Below are 23,028 nucleotides of genomic sequence, written 5' to 3'. Positions count from 1 at the left end.
TCCTTGGGGGGCGTTATACTAGGAGATATATCCCATTATTGAACAATTGGGATCTTCCAACAGTTGTTGCTGTGGTGGAGAAGAAAAAGTGTCCTTCCTGACTTCCAGCAAGGGCCTGGAGGGAGCTGGAATCAGTTAGGTTCCTCTGGTTACACACTGGCCACGGGAGCTGGGCTGCTGCAGTGGGACTTCCATTGTAAATGCCCTGGCACAGCATTACTCTCCCACAGTGGCACAATAGCCTGACACTCAGGTTCCCACTGAACCAGAAACTCACTGGGTGGCCTTGGGTTGGTCATCCACTCTTTGCTTGATCTACCTCATAAATTGGTTTGAGGATGACATATAAGGGAACAGGAGTGACAAACACGCCAATTCGAGCAAATATAGGGTATGAATATAACTAGTACATGAATAAATAATGGAGTCAGATGCTACTAGGTATCACAGAACTAGGATGTATTTGTGGCATATTCACTTCCTTGGCAAGAATGTGATGCTACCTTGTGGATGATTTGCTGGTGATGGGATTAAGAGGCATACCTATACCCTGACTATCATGCTAGTTAGGGAATTTAGTAATTCAAAACAACAACAACAACAACACAAGGTACATAATTTTAAAAATTATTACTAAAAGCCAGAAAGGGCAGATAAAAGAATGGGAATAAAACCTGGGCTTTGGACTTTGGCCAAGGTGAGGCATTTTGGCAAGCCGTAGGGATGCACTGAAGACGTGCTACAGTTGGCATTTGCTTGCTAGCCGCATGTTTATAAGGAAAAGCAAGACAGATGCAGCTGTTTCCAGTTCCCCACATTGGCTGGCAGGGAGAGAGAAAGAACGATAGGCAGAGAGATTGCCACAGTCATTCGTGTGATTAGCAACAGCATGTGGTGCTCCAGAGGGGCACATTCAAAATCTCATGCCACAGCATAAAAATATCTCGCACACAACCCTCCCTGCATGTGTTGCTTTGGCACTATCAAACTGCTATAAGTCTCTCCATCCATACCCCACCCCACATCTGGTCCTAATCTAAAGTCTGTATTTCCTCTCATCCCGCCCCCCTCTCCTTTGGCACAAATTTTGCGTGAGACCTCTTTAAAAGCATCTTGTTTCTTTTCCTTTAAAAGCCAGAGCCTCTCCCCTCCTTCCCTGAAAACAGAGAAAGCAATTCTATATGTGAAAGGGGAAATGCATGCTTAACGCTCATTTCTACTAGTTTTGTTCTCTAGTGACAGTCTCCCACACAATACACCACACAACACAACAGAAAGTTCCCCAAATGTAAGAAATCAATTTAATGTGGGAGTGGGTAGAAGTTGGAAAGACACCTGTCCTCAACTGCGGTTCAAACAGCTGTTTGCTGATGCTCTTCTTGATCCAGAACAGTGTCTGGATTATTCATCTAAATGCCATAAATGTTGGGCTTCTTCTCACGAGCGTTCATTTCTGAAATTAGAGTCCATTTTGGTATCCAAATTTAGTCATCTACTGAATGGGCCCATTTCAATAAATTGACTATACATGAGTTTAGGAACCACTGAGTTCAATAGGTTTCCTCTAAGTCTCAAATCTGCATCCAGTCCTTCTTGGCTCTCTCTGCTTTTCAGCTCTCCTGTTCCTGGTTTTTCCTCCCCACCCCTTGGTTCTGCTTTTCTATTTATAACATCACTATTGCTGCATCACAGGAATGAACAGTCCCATGATGTGGTTGTGTATCACAAGGCAAGAGAAGGGCATGGGAAGAGAGTGCCCTGAGAATCATAGAATAATAGAGTTGGAAGAGGCCACATGGACCATCTAGTCCAACCCCCTGCCATGCAAGAAAAAGGGAATGCATTTGTTGACATTCCCCTGGTCTTGTAGTGGGTTAAACTGCTGATCTTGCTGACCAAAAGGTCAGTCGTTTGAATCCGGGGAGAGGGGTGAGCTCCTGCTGTTAGCCCCAGCTTCTGCCAACACCTGGGGACCCACAGGTTGAGAACCACTGCTCTATGCGATCTGCAGCCTCCCTGCCCTGCACCTTTAAGCATCTCACTGCCTTCCCGATGGCAGGCACCTGCCTCTTGCCTGCCTCTATCTCTTTCTGTCTGCCTGGTGCCTGTCTTTCTTTCTTGCTTTCTTTCTTGCTTGCTTGCTTTCTTTCTTTCTGCCCACCTTTCTCTCTCTCTTTAGCACAGCTGGTAAATTACCAGCAATGGTAAGATCTATCAACTGAAAGGTTGCCAGGTCGAAGCCCCAGGTCGACATGAGCTGCCAACTATCAAGCCCAGCTTACTGAAAACAGCCTTAGCTGTAATTAGAGAAATTAGCTACCGCTAAAAGGAGGGGAGTTATTTTACGACACCATAAAGAACATCAGAAAATGCCGGGTGACCAAAAGGAAGGAGGAAATCCTGATGGCTCTTCGTCATAGAGGATGGAGTGACAGCACCCCCTGTGGCTGGATTTAAGCCCAACCTTCCAAGGTGCCCAAAAACTGGACACTGAATCGAAACAACACTTCTCCTTCTGTTCTGTCTTTTTATTATCTATCCAAAATGGCATTGAATGTTTGCCGTGTATGTGTACTGTGATCTGCTCTGAGTCCCCTTGGGGAGATAGGGCAGAATATAAATAAAGTGGTGTTGTTGTTGTTGTTGTTGTTGTTGTTTCATTTTGCTTCTTCTGCATGGCGAGGGGATACTTTCAGCAGTGGGGGCTTTGGCAGCAAGGGCATCAGGCTGGGCATGCTTGGGGTGGGGGGAGAGGAGGGAATACGAGGAGGAGGATGAAAACATGGAGCCCCTCAATTTGCTTTTCAGAGTCCTAAGGGCTCTGCGAAGCACACTTTGAGAAACACTGGGTAATGCTATCACCTATGTTCTTTCAGTTAGCCTCTTCGGTGCCACAATATCCCTTTGCATAGCGGTCCTCAATCTGTGGGTCCCCAGATGTTTTGGCCTTCAACTCCCAGAAATCCTTACAAGACGGTGTGGACTGAAAATATATGACAAACAGATACATGTGGAGAAAAAAAACCATAGCAATGTATTTATTTTGGATTGAGGTTATATAGCTATTCTAGGAGTGGCATGGATTTTTTATATGTCCTTAGGAGTTATACTTTACTGCTGTGAATAATTGTTCAGCAATGAAAGAAAATGGTGAAAATGGTGATTGGGTTGTTGTAGGTTTTTTTGGGCTATATGGCCAAGTTCTAGAGGCATTCTCTCCTGACGTTTTGCCTGCATCTATGGCAAGCATCCTCAGAGGTATTGAGGTCTGTTGGAACTAGGAAGAAGGGTTTATATATCTGTGGAAAGACCAGGGTGGGACAAAGGACTCTTGTTTGCTGTAGCTAGGTGTGAATGTTTCAACGACCACCTTGATTAGCATTTGATGGCCTGGCAGTGCCTGGGGCAATCTTTTGTTGAGAGGTGATTAATTTCCCAGATTGTTTCCTCTCTGTTGTTTTGCTGTTGTAATTTTAGAGTTTTTTAATACTGGTAGCCAAATTTTGTTCATTTTCATAGTTTTCTCCAATCTGTTGATATTGTCCACATGCTTGTGGATTTCAACCCTTTTTCCTAGTTCCAACAGACCTCACTACCTCTGAAGATGCTTGCCATAGATGCAGGCAAAACGTCAGGAGAGAATGCCTCTAGAACATGGCCATATTGCCCGAAAAAACCTACAAAAACCCAGTGATTCCAGCCATGAAAGCCTTCGACAATAAAATGGTGATTTTTTTACACTCTGAAAGTAGCCATTATAGACATCTCCATCTGTCCTTGATTTCATGAGAATTTATGAGGGAAATTATAATCTAATATGCATTGTAGCCTAATCTCTGTTCCCGTCTTCTATGTACAAGGTGCAAGGCCATTGCCTACAGTCTGTTTTCCATTGCTGTGCTCAATTTCTTTTTAAGTGAATCAAGCTGGATCCAATTTTTATGCCCCAAATCACCTGTTCCTTTTCACTGTGTAAGCGACTCTGTTAATACGCCCATAAAACACGCATCCATTTTTAAAAAATTTCTATCATATTTCCTAGAGGTTTAATTATATTCTAATAAATTGACTGGTAAAATTTAACCGCTCTTGGCTTTGGACTGTATGCTTTGCAACAGCACCTCTGACATGTGAGCAAAGACAGTAGCAATCCTCACTGATGTAAACAGAAGGGTTAGCTTATATGCTCAGAGTTTACAGTTGTTTTTACTGCAGTTAAAATGGTTATGCTCTGGCAAATAAAAAAGAATGAATACAAAATAATTGGGCCTCTGTGTTTGTGAGTTGACAGAATTCCAAAATAATGGTGAGTAGAGGTACAAGATGCCAGTGTTGCTGTGTCGCTATCAATATTTTGGCAGGTAGCTCAGCTGGATACTTACATATCCATTTCCTAAGCAAACATGTTATTAAAATAAACAATATGAGTTCCCACAAGATCTGCATATACAATTTTATGTGTCACTGAACATTAAGAAAAAATTACTACAATAGATCTTTCCTCATCTGGAAAGCTAAGCAGGGTCAGGCCTAGTAAGTTCATGGATGGGAGAACACCAACAAATACCAGGTGCTGTGGGCTATATTTCAAAGGGAGGAATTGATAAAATCATCTCTGAGGATTCCTGGCTGAAGAAAACCCAATGAAACTCAAGGTTTTGCCATAGATTGATAGGCTGAAAATGCTCAATACCCTTTTCTACTGTACAGATCCGAGGATTCCATAAGACAGAATGTGCCAGCTAATGTGGACTAATACCACTGTAATTGTGTAACGTGAATGGGCCCCCGATGGTATTTGAGCTTGCTCAGTCTACTATCAAGAAGTTCACATTTAGGATCCCTACAATTCCCTTTTCTTTCATTTCTTTAGTTGTCAACTCAACTTGGATCAGATAGGGCTTCCAACCAACAATAGCAGGACTGTCCATTCAATGGGTGCAGCTTCTTGCCATTTGCCTGGCAAGTTGCATCCGATGATGCAACTTGCATACAGTAATTGGAAATGACCGAAATTCTCATGACACCTCAAAATCTAGGAATTTTATTGTTTTTGTGGGCTGAGGCTCAGTTTGTTGGATATTAAAATCACAGATGCTGGTCTACAGTACACTTGTTGGTCTTAAAGGACGTTTTCTTGTTTATGGCACAACAGATTAACACAGCTGTTCCTCTAGAATTAGCAGCTCTTGAAGAGCAGGACCTCTGCCTCTTCATCTCATTAGACAGGCGCACCATGCCAGTCCGGAATTATGACTCTCCCTCTAGCATTTTTCAATGAGAGTCACAATTTTAAATAAAATGTGCTGCACCAGTGAAACAGGACTCCCCGGTGGCGCAATGGGTTAAAACCTTGTGTCGGCAGGACTGAAGACAGACAGGTCGGAAGTTTGAATCCAGGAAGAGCACGGATGAGCTCCCTCTGTCAGCTACAGCTCTCCATGCAGGGGCAAGGGAGAACCCTCTCACAAGGATGGTAAAACATCAAAACATCCATGTGTCCCCTGGGCAACGTCCTTGCAGACGGGCAATTCTCTCACACCAGAAACGACTTGCAGTTTCTCAAGTCACTCCTGACACACACACTCACACAAAACAGTGAGACGTTGAATTCTGCTTTCCTTTCCACACAGTGCCTGAAATATTATTCCATCCTGCATGATGACTTTGTTCAGATGGATAAAGATTTCCCTCTTTTCCCTCCTACACACTGGTTTTAGTTTTTCTTCTTTTTGGATTTTTCAAAACCACATTTTGTTGTTGCTGAATCTGGCAGCCTATGGCTAATGCTAACTAAATTTTGTTTCCAAAACATACATTCAAAACAAGGCAGCTACAAAATAAAATGTTTGCAGTAAAGCTTGGGATAAACATTTCTCTGTTTCCCCCCCTCTGTGTCCCCACTGCAATTTACTAACAGGCTTCAAGTCTTGGTTTCAGTGGATGTTTTGAAAGCAAATTTTATTTTATTCACTTGAGGATTTGTGCCTTCGTAAGTGGACTTACCTCTGTTGGAAATGAAATTGAGCAGTTTCACAATGTTCATATTCGGCAAGGGGCTGATGCTGTGTTCTTACATCAGGCAGCCAGCAAAGTAAAAGCCCAGTGTACATGCACTTTTCATCATCATCACAGACAATCCCTCGTGGCCGAGTATAATTGTCTTCCATGGGAAGAGTCTTGGCGGTGGGTCTGTAAGTGACTGTAGAGACCTATTCTGGATCCACATGGTCTTTCACAATTTTTTTTCATGTCAGAAGTGACTTGAGAACATACTGCAAGTCTCTTCTGGTGTGAAAGAATTGGCCACAATGAATGTTCACAATGAGAACATAGGTTTCTGTAGACGGCGGTCATGGCAAGGATTTGCTTGATGTGCCTTCTTCTCAGCACCACCGTCCCATTAGACATTTTTTACTAATACTAATACTGTTACTTACTGTTTTGTACATAACAAAGCATGGATAAAATTACACAATATAGTCTACGCTAGAATAATTCTGTCTTTTATTACTAATAATATAAATGAGCAGAATTTGAAATATGTGTCCCTTCAGATAGCCCATAAAATGATTTTCCAAATTCTGTGTAAGTATGCTAATTTAGTATAGGAATGTGCAAATGTGATAAAACAAACTTTATTTATTTAATTGTTTAATTATTTATTGTTTTAAACAGTCAATTGTGTTTTTAATGTGTTTTTTGTATTTTTATTATTGTTGCTTAATTTAATTTTATTATACAGGGTTAGTCAAAATGAATAGGCCATCTTATTCTTATTTCTTATTCTTATTGGCCTATTCATTTTGACTAACCCTGTATTTTAAATAGAAGGGATCGAGATTAGCTGTTAGTTTGTGTTGGTAGGGATATACAGATCATGGGGCAGGATATTATAGTGTTTTTGTTTTAGAGTTTGTATTTGTTTTTTGGGTTTCTTTACTTTTTATTGATTGTGAAAATTTTAATAAAAATTACTAAAAAAGAAAGAGGAATTATTTATTTTTGTTGTGTGCCTTCCAGATTCAATCTATGGTGACTCTTAAGGTGAACCTATTACAAGGCTTTCTTTGTTCAGAAGAGGTTTGTTCAGAAGAGGTTTGCCACTACCTTCCTCTGAGGCTGAGAAAGTGTGACTTGTCCAGGGTCACCCAGTTAATTTAGTTCAAGGTATATATATTTTAATCAGTCTGTCAAAACTCCACAAAAGCATACTATAATATGAGCTTTTCCAACCAAATGACCTCCAGCTGTGTTGAACTGCAGCTCTTATCTTCCCAGCCAAAATAACACTAGGGGCACATCTACATTGCTCACTTTTTAGTGAGCCGATCAGTGGCATAGCAGCCAAACACCACATGGACCTGATACAGGGTAAAATGCTGCAAAGTCACATTAATACACCCTTGACTTGTGCTTATCAAAGTCAGGGGATCCCCAGCTTTGGGACCTTGTAAGCAGATGGACTGATGCAGAACCAGCCACAGTTGTATTTACTACCATCCCACATTTCCTAGGCTTGGGCAGCCTAGAAATAAAGGATGGCATTTACAATCCCTTCCTGTTCTCTTTGTCACAGTGGTATCCCACCATGACATGGATCCTACAATGCCATTGCCTACAGTGACATCAGCAGAGCAACAGTGGATATTTTGGAAAATTGAGATCTCCATAATCTTTTAGAGATTTTATGGTCTTTGGAAATGCATGACCTTGTTAGAAGTCATAACCTTTTGAAAAACGATGCCATAACCTTTTGGGAAAATGGCATTCATGCAAGGCAATCAGCTGTTAAACTGATATCCTAAATATCTCTTTGAACTGTTAGATATGCCAATGTACAAACACACACACATATATAGCAGAGTTTCAGAAGTGTTATTTTTAGTAGCCCAAAAACATCTACTCTCCCTTAAAATATATTTGACTTTAAGTCGTGCTCTCAGGAGGCAAAATAAGCAGACTTCTTTAAAAGTAACATAGTTTATTTACTCACAAACTTTGTATATTTAGCTTACAGGGAGTTTGCTTATCAGTCCAGTTACAGATAGGACTTGAAGTAGTTTTTCTGTGTAGATAACACAGGACATTATTCTTAGAATCAACAGTCCATAATCTAAAACATCTCTCAGTTCTGAGAGTCCAATAGAGTCTCTGTCTAGTCTGAAAGTCCAATAGAGTCTCTAAGCATACTGTTCCTACTGAAGTCTAAAGTAAAACAGTTCTAAAATAGAGTCTGAGTCCTGAACAAGCCCAGACCTGATCACGCAACAAAGAAATAACAAAAAACTGCACATATACAATACAGTAAGCAATTATATACATAACAAATAGCTAGTGGAGGCTTGAAGAATGTTGCTATTTTCAACAGGATCATCAGCAGATTCCTCCTCTCTCCCCTCCTGCATTGCCTCAGCTGACAGTCACTGTAGTTGATAGCCAACTGGTAGGACCCATGTCATGGCTAGAGACCACTGTTACACAGAGAATAAAAGGAGATGGTAAAGGTAGCTATCTAGCATTCCCGAACCAAGTTTGGTGCCACTGCCCACCTCTGCAGTAGCTAGGGGATGACTGTGGGAACTATCCCAGGGCCAATCCACTACACTGGATCAGCCCCAGGATGACGGGTCAGTGTAGATCCGCCCTAACTCACCTTTGGGAATGCTAACTTTATAATAATAATCTAAATGACATAACCCTTTCTGCTTCTTTCTCATACACACCCAATGAGTTGCCTAAGGCATCTGCCTCACTCTGACTAACAGTGAGGTCAGCCCTGGACTAAGAACCAACCTTAAACTTCAGACAGCTATTTCCTCTCTCCCCAATCACCCAGTAGGTTTCTCAGATAAAATTTGCAGCATCAAGTTTCTTGGCACAACCAATGAAATGATGAAAATGAGAGGCTGTCTAAGTACCTGATTCTACCTGTTGGCCATTTTCTCCTTATAAATCAGTGGTTCCCAACCTTTTTTTTTTTACCACTTTGACCAGGGACCTCTCTCCAACATAAGTACCAAAAGGGTTACAAGTCAGTTTTTGGTCAACTTTAGATTCAGTTTATTTGGGGTACTGATTCAGAAAATTGCATTGGAGAGACCACATCAGTTCAAGCTTTTGATATAGAACATATGCCATCCAGTAGTCACCATTTGCTTGCCCACAGAAAACCATATTTAATAAGCTTCGGCACGATAAGAGGGTTTTGCGAGACCAGTCGCTCTCATTCTAACGGTGTAGACCGTGGACCATATTTTAGTTCTTGCAGACCACTAGTGGTTCACGGATCACTGGTTGGGAACCACTGTTATAAATGTTGCTGCCAGCAAGAGTGCTCCACTTTAAACTCAAAAGGACAAGTCAGCTCCCAGCTCTGCATTTGATGCTGAGTGTTTAGGACAGCCCTAGATATCACATTAAAAAGGTGTGCCAGACTATTCTACAAAATACTGATCATCCCAGAAAAGCCCAGAGGCCCACCATGTTTTAGAGGGCAGCAGCGGATACAATAAGTGAGAAAACAGCTACAGTACTGCTTAAACAGGTACAACAGGAAAGATTAGGCTATACATTTCTGCAGCATTGTGATATTGTCCCAGTGATTAAATCAAAACCAGAAAAAGTTAACTGGATGCTAGATTTAATGAGTGAGGCTGGTATGGTGTGTTTTTAAGGTCACTTGACAGAAGGACTGGCTAGCAGCCAAGAGAGCAAACTCCAAAGGCACAACCACTCATCTGAGGAAATCCTTTCTGTTTCATACAGAGGAGAGAGAAACTTAACTACTGGCAGTACATACTCTGTCTAGCTGACCTGACCTGCCTGGCTAGGCACAGAGGGGAATTAATGTTTCAAGAATGGTGGTGCTACATAACTAATCTAGGGTCTTAAACAGCATTTGCAACTTCTGAGTTTTTACCCAGGACTATATAAAAGTAAACACATAGATCTGTTTAGATCCATACACCATGAACTCATTTCCTGTGGCTAAGAAGTGGCAGACTAACACTTCCATTGTGTCAAGGCCCTCTGTACTACCTGTGGGACCTCAGCCAGCCAAATGAACAGAGTGATCAACATAAGGTGTATCTGTACTGTAGAATTAATGCAGTTTGACATCACTTTAACTGCCATGACACAATGATAGAGAATCACGGGAGTTGTAGTTTACAAGGCATTCTCTGTCAAAGAGTGTTGAAGCTTCACCAAATATTTACTTATTTATTTACTATATTTGTATACTGCCCTTCTCAGCCTGCAGGTGACTCAGACAAATACATATAGTAAATAGGAACCATAAGATTGAGCCTTGGCAGTTAAGGTGCTGTCAAACTGCATTGACTCTAAAGTGTAGATGCAATCTTAGCCTGCTTATCATTCTTCCGCCAATCTTCTCTGATAATCTCATCACACAGGCAAAATTGCATGTCCTACGACAGTTAGACCTCACTTCAGGCATGGAGCCCACTGGATCCCATCACACGATGTAGATGTACTTCCAGCGGGACGCTATGCCTGAAGTGAGGCTGTTGTAAGAGATTGTATATGTGTGAGTGTTTGAAATGAAGCATATGAAGTCCAGGGCCCCTTCTAGACTGCCTTATAATCTAATTATGAAATCATAAAATCCACATTACCTGCTTTGAACTAGATTATATGAGTCTACAGTGCCATATAATCCAGTTCAAAGCAGATAACATGGATTTTATATGGCAGTGTAGAAAGGGCCTCAATATCATTATTGCCTTTTCGTGCACGTACAAAAGTTTTCATAATACCTGGAAATTGTTTCCTCGGCAGCACACAATCCTATATGTGCCTACCCAAAAATGAATTTCATTCTATTCCATAAGGCATGTACCAAGGGCAGTGAATGTAGGACTGCAGTCTTTAAATAAGGTAAATAAATAAATAAATAAATAAACAAACAAACAAACAAATAAATAATGGCTTAAGCCCTTGTGCTGGCTGAACTGCTGGCCTGAAGGTTGGTGGTTCGAATCCACGAGACGTTGTGAATTCCTGTCTGTCAGCCCCAGCTTCCCATGTGGGGACATGAGAGAAGGCTACCACAGGAGGGTAAAATATCTGGGCATCCCCTGGGCATCATCCCTGCAGATGACCAATTTTCTCACCCCAGAAGTGGCTTCCAGTTTTTCCAAATCGCTTCTGACACACACAAAAAAAACTCCAAGTCATACTGAGGAAAGAACATTAATGTGGTGGATTCCAGACATGAACCCAAGGCATTTATTTATTTAATATCAAAAGCATTGCATAAATGAGTATAAACTGATAAAAATAGAAGGAGTGCAGGCAGCTAAATATCTTTTGACCACAAACGGGCAACAGCAATGGCATTGTCTGTAGCTTCCAACAAATCTTCTTCTGTACATGAGGAAGGGCATAGTGGGCAAGCATACTAATGCAAAGTTGTTTGTTCTGCTCCACAGTCACAGTCTTTTAGGTAGTGCCATTTTGCCAGGTTGTCTTTTGATCTGCCCACTCCACTTCTGAGTCTGTTCAGGGACTTCCAAGATGCCCATTCTTGGTTTCCTCTGGGAGGAAGTAGCCAAGTGATGCAAAGAGGGAGACAATATCTACATATGCAAATAGAGATGGTCAATATGCTAGCGTTTCACAGAGCTTGAAAATATTTAATTATTGTACTACAGCTCACAGAATCCTTACAGCTAGCATGGCTATGAAGATTCTGGGAAATATAGCCCAAAAATAATATCACGGAGTTGTGGAATGACATGTACGGGAGGATTTTGCTGAGAGCATCGAGACAACCCAGCATCCTGTCCTGGCCTTTTGTAACACCACTGCCTTGGGGAGAGAAAGATAACAGGCCAGAGCAGCCAGATCTGTTTCACGGGCACATTCTTCCCATTTCACTGCCAGCGTGCAAAAGGTCTTGAAAGCTATAGCTCCTGGCAGTATCCCAGAGTTGCAGATCTTGCTGGGCTTTTTTTCCTAAGCGGAAAATAAGCTAGAGAAGCCCAAGAAAGAGACTCTCTTGAAGAACTGACAGGCATTATTACATTCGCACTTGTCGTTAGATTTGGGGGGAAATAACATTAATTATAGTTCTCTGTCTTGCTTAGGAGACCTTTATCTTACCTTGATTTATTTCTTTATTCATTCCCTCCTTTGTTTTTTTTTTCTCTTTTAAAGACACATGAAAGAATTTCACGAGCCTGTCAAACCTGTTTACTATCTGAAAAAGCCAGTTTTGAGTGTACAAGAAGGATGGTACTGGGAATGTACAGGGGCAGGCAGCAATGTGGATGACCTGGTGAATTTTCTTGTCAAATAGTCCATCTGTCACTGGCCATTTCTCACAAGTTGATGGGTGATGGGAGCACAGAAAGAACTGAAGGTCATGAATGCAATCCCAGCAAAATTAAGCATTTTACTGTGATGGCAAAAACTCACTTTGTCAGTAAACAGATTGAGGCATCTGCCTCAGGCAGTATATGCTGAGGTTGAGAAGGCTAGGTGGGCACTGCATTCCTTAAGCTAGCCTGGTGCATTCCCCCAAGTAAGAGTCAATAGTCTCTAGTCAACTACTTTGCATGAAATGGGATGGTGCTATCTTATCATTTTGTTCTGGCAATAAAAACTTCTTCAGTTGGCCCTGCTGATAAATAAACATGTGCCTAAGACTGTTAGGAGAAAAGTTAACCATGCCTTTAGTGCTTATAAATGGATAAAAAAAAGAGAGAAGCAGGAGCTCCTGTTGTTCAAGACTGTAGCCGTTCCTTGTCTCCAGCCCTTTGCGGAATCAAAATGGCTTCATTAATCACAGATTTGTTTAAGATGTTCTCTCTGGGAATCCTTAGATTCTCCAGTGACTCTAATAGTCAATTTTTTGTATTGTCGAAGACTTTCATGGCTGGAATGCAAAGATATAGAATGCAAAGATATAGAATGGGGGATGCCTGGCTCGAGAGCAGTACGTGTGAAAAAGATCTTGGAGTCCTCGTGGACAACAAGTTAAACATGAGCCAACAATGTGATGTGGCGGCAAAAAAAGCCAATGGGATTTTGGCCTGCATCAATAGGAGCATAGTGTCTAGATCTAGGGAAGTAATGCTACCCCTCTATTCTGCTCTGGTTAGACCACACCTGGAATATTGTGTCCAATTCTGGGCACCACAATTCGAGAGAGATATTGACAAGTTGGAATGTGTCCAGAGGAGGGCAACTAAAATGATCAAGGGTCTGGAGAACAAGCCCTATGAGGAGCGGCTTAAGGAGCTTGGCATGTTTAGCCTGAAGAAGAGAAGGCTGAGAGGATATATGATAGCCATGTATAAATATGTGAGAGGAAGCCACAGGGAGGAGGGAGCAAGCTTGTTTTCTGCTTCCTTGGAGACTAGGACGCGGAACAATGGCTTCAAACTACAAGAGAGGAGATTCCATCTGAACATGAGGAAGAACTTCCTGACTGTGAAAGCCGTTCAGCAGTGGAACTCTCTGCCCTGGAGTGTGGTGCAGGCTCCTTCTTTGGAAGCTTTTAAACAGGGGCTGGATGACCATCTGTCAGGGGTGATTTGAATGCAGTATTCCTGCTTCTTGGCAGGGGGTTGGACTGGATGGCCCATGAGGTCTCTTCGAACTCTTTGATTCTATGATTCTATGAATCACTGGGTTGTTGTAGGTTTTTCGGGCTATATGGCCATGTTCTAGAAGCATTCTCTTCTGACCTTTCGCCAGACCTCACAACCTCTGAGGATGCTTGCCATAGGTGCTGGCGAAATGTCAGGAGAGAATGCTTCTCGATCATGGCCATATAGCCCATAAAACCTATAACAACCCAGTCATTTTTTTATAGTCATGCAGGAGGTCCTGGAAATCTCTAGAGAGAACACCTCTCTAGATCTGCCAATGCCAGTGGTTCTCAACCTGTGGGTCCCCAGGTGTTTTGGCCTACAACTTCCCAGCCAGTTTACCAGCTGTTAGAATTTCTGGGATTTGAAGGCCAAAAACATCTGGGGACCCACAGGTTGAGAATAATTTTCCAATGTGATTTTGTGGTCAGCTTTCAGTGAATGTTGATTACAGAGTCATGCTGGAAGATCTAGAAATTCCTAGAGACATGTTTCTCTCAGGTAAAAAAGGTGTAATGTTTCAGTTGCAGTTTTTTACTTTCACAAGGGTCCTATGCCCCAGTGAATTTGGAGGGCTGAGTATATAGCAGGCATGGGCAAACTTTGGCCCTTTAGGTGTTTTGGACTTCCACAATTCCTAACAGCCTACCCAAAACACCTGGAGAGCTAAAGTTTGCCCATTGTGATGGCACGCCTGAGCCTTTGGGAAAAACTATAGTATCTGGCTTTACTCGGGGGCTATCTGTATACCTTCTGTTAAGCTTAAGACCCTTAAAACACAGAGGCACTTTAGGCAAGGTGAAAGGATAACCAAAATGATTTCACTGAAAACAAGATGAATAAAGGGTTAACTCCATCCAGAACTATTATAAGGTAACTTAAAACAGTACATTACAAAGGGAGATTTTGCTGGCTGCAGTCATCTCTCTGGAGTCTTTTGCCTTTGGTACAAAGCAATGGTTTACAAGCTGTTGTTAATAAGCTGTCTCAGTTAATAAGCTGGTCAAAAGCTTCTGTTGTCTCTGGGACTGCTGGTATAAGAATACTGGCTGAATGCAGGTGCTAAGGATGCCTATTCTGGATTGCTTGGACCTAGGATTACCAGACAATACTCAAGCCTCTGTTCACTGTAACTCTGCTGCAGAAAAAGGAGGGGTCTAGCAAGAGAGCTTCGTACAGGCAAATGGAATAGATCAACTGAGGCTGGCCTGTAGGGGTTTTTTATGCTACACCCAAAAATTAATACAAAAAAGGTATCTCTACACAATTGGGAAAACCTATAAGCAGGTGGAACTAAAGCAGAGGAAAAGGCAGAGCCAAGACTTCACACCCATGCCTGCTGTATAGTATACCAAACCACCACATTAAATGAGTTCCCTGTGGTTGTGCATTTAGCCATCTCTTTATTGACATTTCATGGCTGGTTAAACGCAGGTGGACATATAATGCTGACTTTGTTTTCTTTATCACTGCAATAATTTATAGTTTATTTTATGGATGTGTTTTATAGCCATGCTTTAATACCTGTTGTTAGTGTTTTAAATTGTTTTATATTGGTAAGTGCAATTGCGTTGTAATCTGCTTTGGATATCATTGTAGCAATATAATACAATCTAGAAATAAGTACGAATTATAATGATGCATTTTTTTCCCACATGGATATTGGATTGCAAAATGAGCATGCCCATGCAAGTAGGACCTATTTTCATAAAGCAAAAATAGTGTCAAAAATGGTGTATTTGATTAATTTACCACATTTATACCCCACCCTTCTCATCCCAAAAGGGGACTAAAGGCAACCTTACAACAGGAAGCAATTTGATGTCAAACACAAATATATTGAAAAATAAACAATTGCAATTAAAACTAAACAGTTAAAACATGAATAAATTAAAACCATACCATGCAAATCATAGTCCAGGGCCATTCCATTTGTCAATCACATTAATTCGTGGTCACTTATTACACTGCTCCAATTACTTGTCAAAAGCTTGGTCCCAAAGTCAGGCCGTTCTTCTGTTTCCGCCATCTGCTTCTCTGGCTCTGGAACTCAACAAAAAAGCTCTTGTTTTGTAGCAGATTTCCTATGAGGTGGGTGAGGTGGTAATCCTTTGTGATATTATACATTTTTCTCAGAAGGAGGCAGTGGTTTACAGTATCATAAGCTGCTGGCAGGTCTATGAAGACAGCTCCTGTGATCTGCTTCCTTTCAAATCCATCTTCTATGTGCTGAGTCAGTTTCAGTATTTGTGATGTGCAGCTTTTGCCTTTCCCAAAGCCAGCTTGCTGTGGAATCAGACATGGGTCTATTTTTTCCATAATTCTATGTAAAATAAGTCTCTCCAGAACTTTGTAAAGATGGCACAACAAGGAGGTTGGTCTATAGCGTTTTGGATTGTTACAGTCTTTACCTGGTTTCAAGATTGCTATGATTCTTGCTCATGGTTGGTCCTGAAAAGGTCTGTTGGTTGGTTTGCTTGTTTGGTTCCATGCTTCAAGTCGCTCCTGGAGTGAGAGAATCTAGCCAGCTATGAAGACGTTGCCCAGGAGATGCCCGGATGTCTTGCAATCCTGCAGGGAGGCTTCCCTCATGTCCCCCTTGAATCCCAATGAGTTTTTCAGATTATTCTTTAGTAATGATGCCAAGCGAACATTACTTGGATCTTTTCTAGACTGCCTCTAAAGTAGCTAGACTGCGTGAAAGTATGTGGCAAATAGGTGTGACAATACAGCAAGATTAACAGCGCTGTTCCAGTGCGTATTCCTGGTTGTCAAATATTACTGATGTATCATCACATTTCTATGGCACCTTTCTGTTTAAGGAATTTGAAAGCTGGAATTATGGAGAGAGGTACAAGGGACCAGGTTTATCCAACCAGGGTAGTATTTCATTGCAGTTCCCATTGGTTGCACGCTGCATACATTCCAGGGAGTGTGTGATGTTATTCCATACACGCACACCAGCCAAAGAAATAGCATTGGGCATAGAAGGGAAGACGCAGAAGGCCAAAGCCCAGTCACAGCTAAGAATTAAAAGAGAGCAGGAAATTGTCCATCCCAGCATTTCTCCCCAAAATGAGGCCTTTCCCATATAATGCTACAAGCAAAGGCTTCATATAGTTGTGGATGTTGGAACCTTGTTTCCAGGAATGTTGTTGTGTACCTTGACGTCATTTCTGACTCATGGTAACCCTGTCATAGGATGTTCATGGCAAGACTTGCTCAGAGGAGGGTTGCTTTACCTTTCTCTGAGACAGAGTGGGAATGGCTTGCCCAAGGTCATCCAGTGGGTTTTTATAGAGAGTGGTGTGTCAAATCCTGGTTTCTAGAGTTGTCTAATTCCATACTGGCTCTCATAGATGTGCTTCAAACTGTACTGCTTTAGTAAATGTATACATGGAAAAACAGCAGTGTTGGTCCATGAGAAAATAAAACAAAAACTTGGGCAATAACTTGGTTAGCACCAAACCAAATGCCACAATTGTGTGTGCACTTTTTGAATGCTTTTTGAAGTTTTCCCTAGCCCTAGTAAAGAAATACCACATTTCTTTGATTCTAAGACACCATTGATTGTAAGACACACACTAATTTCAGTACCACCATCAGAAAAAAGCTTTATTTTTACATAAAAAGCACCTGTGATTCTATGCACTCCTTTTAGATATATTTATGGGTGGGAAAGTGTATATTGGAACTGAAGAAATACAGTATTACATACTGGTGTCTGTTGTTATTTACATATATTAACAGTTTAATAGAAGACTATGGTTAGTAGAACAATATTTCTATGGGTTTGTGCCATTACCAAATGTACGATGCGGTGTCCTACCTATAGCAGTTTCGTATATCACCTGTTTATGGAACACCTCTTTGAATTGATTGGTAAAACTTTTAAGGCTTCCTAATCATGCTGCTTTTCTACAATGGACATATGTGCAAGTATTCTTCCCAGTGTAGTCCCACTTCTCAGGCAGTCACACAATGTGAGTGAGACTAATTCATCATTCCTTCCCTGTCCTTTCCGTCCTCCCTCCCTCTCTCCCTCTAGCACAGGTATGGGTAAACCCAGGCCCAGGGGCCGGATGGGCCCTTGGGCTCTTTTCTCAGCCCCTCTTGTCTCTCACCATCCTATTCTTCCTTCCTTCTTTCTTTCCTTTTTTCTTCCATCCCTCTTTCTCCTTCCCTTCCACCCTTTCATCCTTCCTTCCACCCTTTTGTCTTTCCTTCCTTCCTCTCTTTATTTCCTCCTTCCTTCCCTCCCTCCTTGCTTTCCTTCCACTCTTTCATCCTTCCCTTTTTCCTCCCTCTCTCCTTCTCCTTCCTTCCTTCCTTCCTTCCTTCCTTCCTTCCTTCCTTCCTCTTTCCTTCCTTCTCTTTTTCCTTCTTCCTTCCCTTCCTTCCTTTCTTCCTTCCATCCTTCCCTTCCACCCTTTCATCCTTCCTTCCTCCCCCTTTGTCTTCCCTTCCTTCCCTCTTTCCTCTTTCCTTCCCTCTCTTCCTCTTTCTTCTTCCATTCTTCCCTTCCTCCCTTTTACTTTTCCTTCCTTCCCTCTTTCCTCCCTCTGCCACTTTTCTCCTTCCTTCCTTCCGTTTTGTTTTTCCTTCCTTCTCTCTTTCCTTCCTCCTTCCCTTCCTTCCTCCCATCACTGGGGAACCAGTCCTTCTAGCAGGGAGTGCTAGCATGTGTGGCCCCAAGTTAGAAAGTTTGCCCAATGCCTGCTCTAGCATAAGGACTTTCATTCCTTCTTACTCTTCTTTATCAGAGAGACTTCTCCCCATGATGAGAAACTGTCATCCCTTCTTCGGCTCCCTCTTCCACCAGAGAAGCAATGCCAGTCCTTTTTTGCTAGGGAAAGACATGAATATCGAGAGTAGGGCATGCATGGATCAGAAGTGGTGTTATGGTGGCTCTGTGGAAAACAGATCATGCAGCCATGGGTCACCAAAGCACTAATGCTAATGTGGAATAAGCAAAACCACCATGCAAACTAGCACGACTGCACAAAGACAGCAGGCTTGGACGATAAAGTCCTACAAACCAGAATGAGTGCATATGAAAGGACCCCCTCATACTTGTTCATGGCTGGTTCCTGTCTGACAAGGACTAGTAACAAGGCCACAGTGTTAGTTCTACATTCCTGTGTATATGTGTGTGTGTTTTGTCATCACTCAGGTGGCTTTCTGAGTAAGAGGAATCTTTATTGTCCTTTCAATAGAAAAGCATTTGCCAGAATCCCTAGGCTAAATCCCAGCGGTGAGCTGGCCTGTCACTTATCATCAGGCAGCTTGCAAAGTGGTAATTAAATTGTGCAACGTGTCTGAATGGCTTGGATGGGGATGTTCTCACAAAGCGAGCAGGCAGGATGGAGAATGGAAATCCCTGAGCAACCCCTTCCTTGCTCCAAAGGAAAAGGTTTCAGGGAAAGCGAGTGCTGTATGTGAAAGACAATTATTGAATTAACTGGGCACCTGCTGCCGCTACTCTTCCAGAGTTGTAAAAAAAGGAAGAAAAAAAAGCAGATCATGATGGGCAGAAGTGAGAATGCCCATCGGGGATGCTGATGCTCGAGAGAAGCCACAACTTGGCCGGCAGATTGCAGCTCAAGCTACACAGTTGCCTGGGTCATCTATGGTCACAGCCCAGAATAGATCCAGGTTACTGACATACATAGTCATAAAGGCTGTGGTGAATGAGCTCAAATGAAAAACCTCATTCACAACAGCAAGTTTCCCTAGTTCTCAAGATACCCCGTAACTCAAATATCTCACCTTGCATTCAAGGAATCATGCCACACTTTATGGCTGCCAGCACAGCTGTATATGTGAGACTGTAAGTAGTGGACAGGCCCTGTAAATAGGAACCCTTTACCCTCAATGACATTTTATCTTAGTCTCCAAATTTCTAGCACTTCAGTAGGTGACACACTGAAAATGATTCACAATCAGAACTCTTACATTTCTTGCTTGCTTTCCTTGCCCCTTTTATTCCAAAGGCTCAAATAAGTTTTCAATTACTCCAATGTGGAGCAATTTATTTTGCGGGGCCAATGCTACCACTCTCCTGATCCATCGGGAACAGATATAATAATAATAATAATAATAATAATAATAATAATAATAATAATAATAATAATAATAATAGATGAAAAACAACAGGAAAAACTCAGCCATTATCAAGACCTCAAAACTGAACTGCAAAGGCTCTGACATAAACCAGTACAGGTGGTCTCAGTAGTAATCAGCACACTGGGTGCCAAAAGATCTCAGCTGGCATTTGGAAACAATAAACATTGACAAAATCACGATCTGTCAACTGCAAAAGGCAACCTTACTTGGATCTGTGCTCATCATTCGAAAATATATCACACAGTCCTAAACACTTGGGAAGTGTTCGACTTGTTATTTTGTGATACGAAATTCAGCATATAGATCCCGTTTGCTGTGACATACTGTGTTTTTGTGTTAGTAAAATAATAGTAATAGTAATAATAATAATAATAATAATAATTTATTACCCACCTCTTCTGACAGCTATATTTGCTTGGGGAAAATCCTGCTTCATATATCATAAATTCAGGATGTCAGTCTTCGTGTGAATCAACTATTCTAGTTGAGCATGTAGGGTCCGGTCCTGTTCAACATCTTTGTTAATGACTTAGATGAAGGGTTAGAAGGCATGATCAGCACATTTGCAGTCAACACCAAATTGGGAGGAAAGGCCAATACTCCAGAAGACAGAAGCAGAATTCAAATTGATCTTAAGAGATTAGAGAAATGGGCCAAAACTAACAAAATGAAGTTCAACAGGGACAAGTGCAAGATACTCCACTTAGGCAGAAAAAGTGAAATGCAAAGATACAGAATGGGGGGGAGGGGGGCGCCTGGCTCAACAGCAGTACATGGGAAAAAGATCTTGGAGTCCTCATGGACAACAAGTTAAACACGAGCCAACAATGTCATGCGGCAGCTTAAAAAGCCAATGGGATTTTGGCCTGCATAAATAGAAGTATAATGTCTAGATCCAGCAAAGTCATGCTACCCTCTATTCTGCCATGTTCAGACCGCACCTGGAATCACACTGTATCCAATTCTGGTCACCTCAATTGAAGAGAGATGTTGACAAGCTGGAATGTATCCAGAGGAGGGCGACTAAAATGATCAAGGGTTTGGAGAACAAGCCTTATGAGGAGCGTCTTAAAGAGCTAGGAATTTTTAGCCTTCAGAAGAGAAGGTTGAGAGGAAACATGATAGCCATGTATAAATATGTGAGAGGAAGTCATAGGGAGGAGGGAACAAGCTTGTTTTCTGCTGCCCTGGAGGACTAGAATGCGGAACAATGGCTTCAACTACAGGAAAGGATATTCCACTTGAACATTAGGAAGAACTTCCTGACTGTGAGAGCCAGGCATGTAGCCGGGGGGGGGGGGCTTGAGGGGCTTCAGACCCCCCCCCCCCCCAAATTCTCGTGGTGGTCCACGAGAAGGCCTTACTGGTACATTATTTAAACTGTTATGTTTATTCATATCATGATCTGATCACCATGCTCAATATATCCCATATGCATGGGGGTATTGAGGGTAACGATACAAAAGGTTTGCTAGGGTAGACCCTCTTTCACTCAGACTCAGCCCCCCCCCCCCCAGAATCAAACTCAGCCCCCCCCCCCTCGATCAAAATCCTGGCTACAGGCCTGGTGAGAGCTGTTCAGCAGTGAACTCTCTGCTCCAGAGTATGGTGAAGGATCCTTCTTTGGAGGCTTTGAAGCTGAGGCCGGATGGCCATCTGTTGGAGGTGCTTTGAATGCACTTCGCCTGCTTCTTGGCAGGGGGTTGGACTGGATGGCCCATGAGGTCTCTTCCAACTCTAGGATTCCATGATTATATGTGATTTTTATGTAGAATTCAAGTGCTATTCATGCTTCAAAGTGATTGCATTTTTTTTTGTATATGAAATATACTTTTTAGCAGAAATAGCGTTTCTACATGCAGTGTGATATTTTTACAGGAAATATCATTTCTACATACAAAATAGTTTTTCTGCATAAAAATATGTTCTCCGCATAGATGTCATGAAGGGACATTATGAGATGGGCAACTGCTATTCCATTTGACCAGTCTGTCTCCAGAGGAAGAAATGTAATATTCTTTATGTCCTTCTGCCTATTCCACATCTTCTTACTATACCGATTGACTGTCTTAGGGAAATAATTTCATTTTATCTTTTGTTGTGCATGTTTATGACAAAAAGGGACAATATGGAAAGACATAAGAAACAGAGACCCCCCCCCCCCGCCCCATACACACCCCATTTTCTCCTGTCAGGCACCACCTTCTCCCTCATGACCTAGGATGCAAAGGTTGGCGTTTACCCTCTATTGGCATGGGAAACTGTCCTTCTCTGTGCCTCTCCCTGCTCAGGTGATGTTCTTCTTGGGTAGAAAGGCCAAAGTCCCTCAAATCCTAGTAATGCAATCAGGATAACACTTTGCCATTCATTAACAAGCTCCTGAGAGACTGAAGCACTTCTGTGACCTCCTATCTAGTACCGTAATGCAAGAATCCATCATTTAGAGCAGGGCTTCTTAAACTTTTCCACCTGGGACCCTTTTTGGCTCAATATTTTTTATGTGATCCTGGGTATATAAAACAAATATAAAAATCTAACAGTAACTGATTTATTTATCTATCAGAAGTGAACCGAGGGTACAGTTGTGATGTATTTAAAAACACAAACAAAGTTTAAAAACTTGGCATTATACTAAATGTCATTTGACCAGTAGCTGACCACTTGGAGTGCCTTTGCTATAAGAAGGGGGGACATGAGAGAAGCCTCCCCGCAAGAATGCAAAACATCCGGGCGTCCCCAGGGCATGTCTTCGTAGACGGTTGATTCTCTCTCACCAGAAGTGACTTGCAACATGCAACCAAACAATGAACTGATAATAAATAAGCATTTGCAAGGCTTGCTAAACAGACTTATTTTCCTTTTTATGAGGTACAGCTGAAGCATCTTCTCAGACTCCATCATAACACTGCACAACAGATTCATGTGAATGTTTAAAACAGCTGCTGGTGACAATTCAGACATTCGGGGGGGGGGGGAACCCCACATTTGACCTAAGAGGATCCCATTTGGCGCTGAGACCCATAATTTAAGAAGCAATGATCAAGAGGACTCTCCGTTCAGGACTCCAGCACCCTTTTTCTTCCTCCAAAAAATCTCTTTGAGAAAGCAACCTATTGCCACCCATCTCAGAAAATCCCTTTCAGTTTACAACTTAATTTTCCCATCTATTAGATTATAGTTCTGCACGGAAACTCAATCCCACACAATGTTCAGAGTTTGGGAAAGTTGAGCACACAATGCCGCTACTGAAGCAGCTCCACTGGTTGCCACTAAGTTTCCG

Source organism: Anolis sagrei, chromosome 4, assembly GCF_037176765.1.
Source record: "Anolis sagrei isolate rAnoSag1 chromosome 4, rAnoSag1.mat, whole genome shotgun sequence".
NCBI lineage: Eukaryota > Metazoa > Chordata > Lepidosauria > Squamata > Dactyloidae > Anolis > Anolis sagrei.
This window is presented reverse-complemented; position numbering follows the sequence as displayed.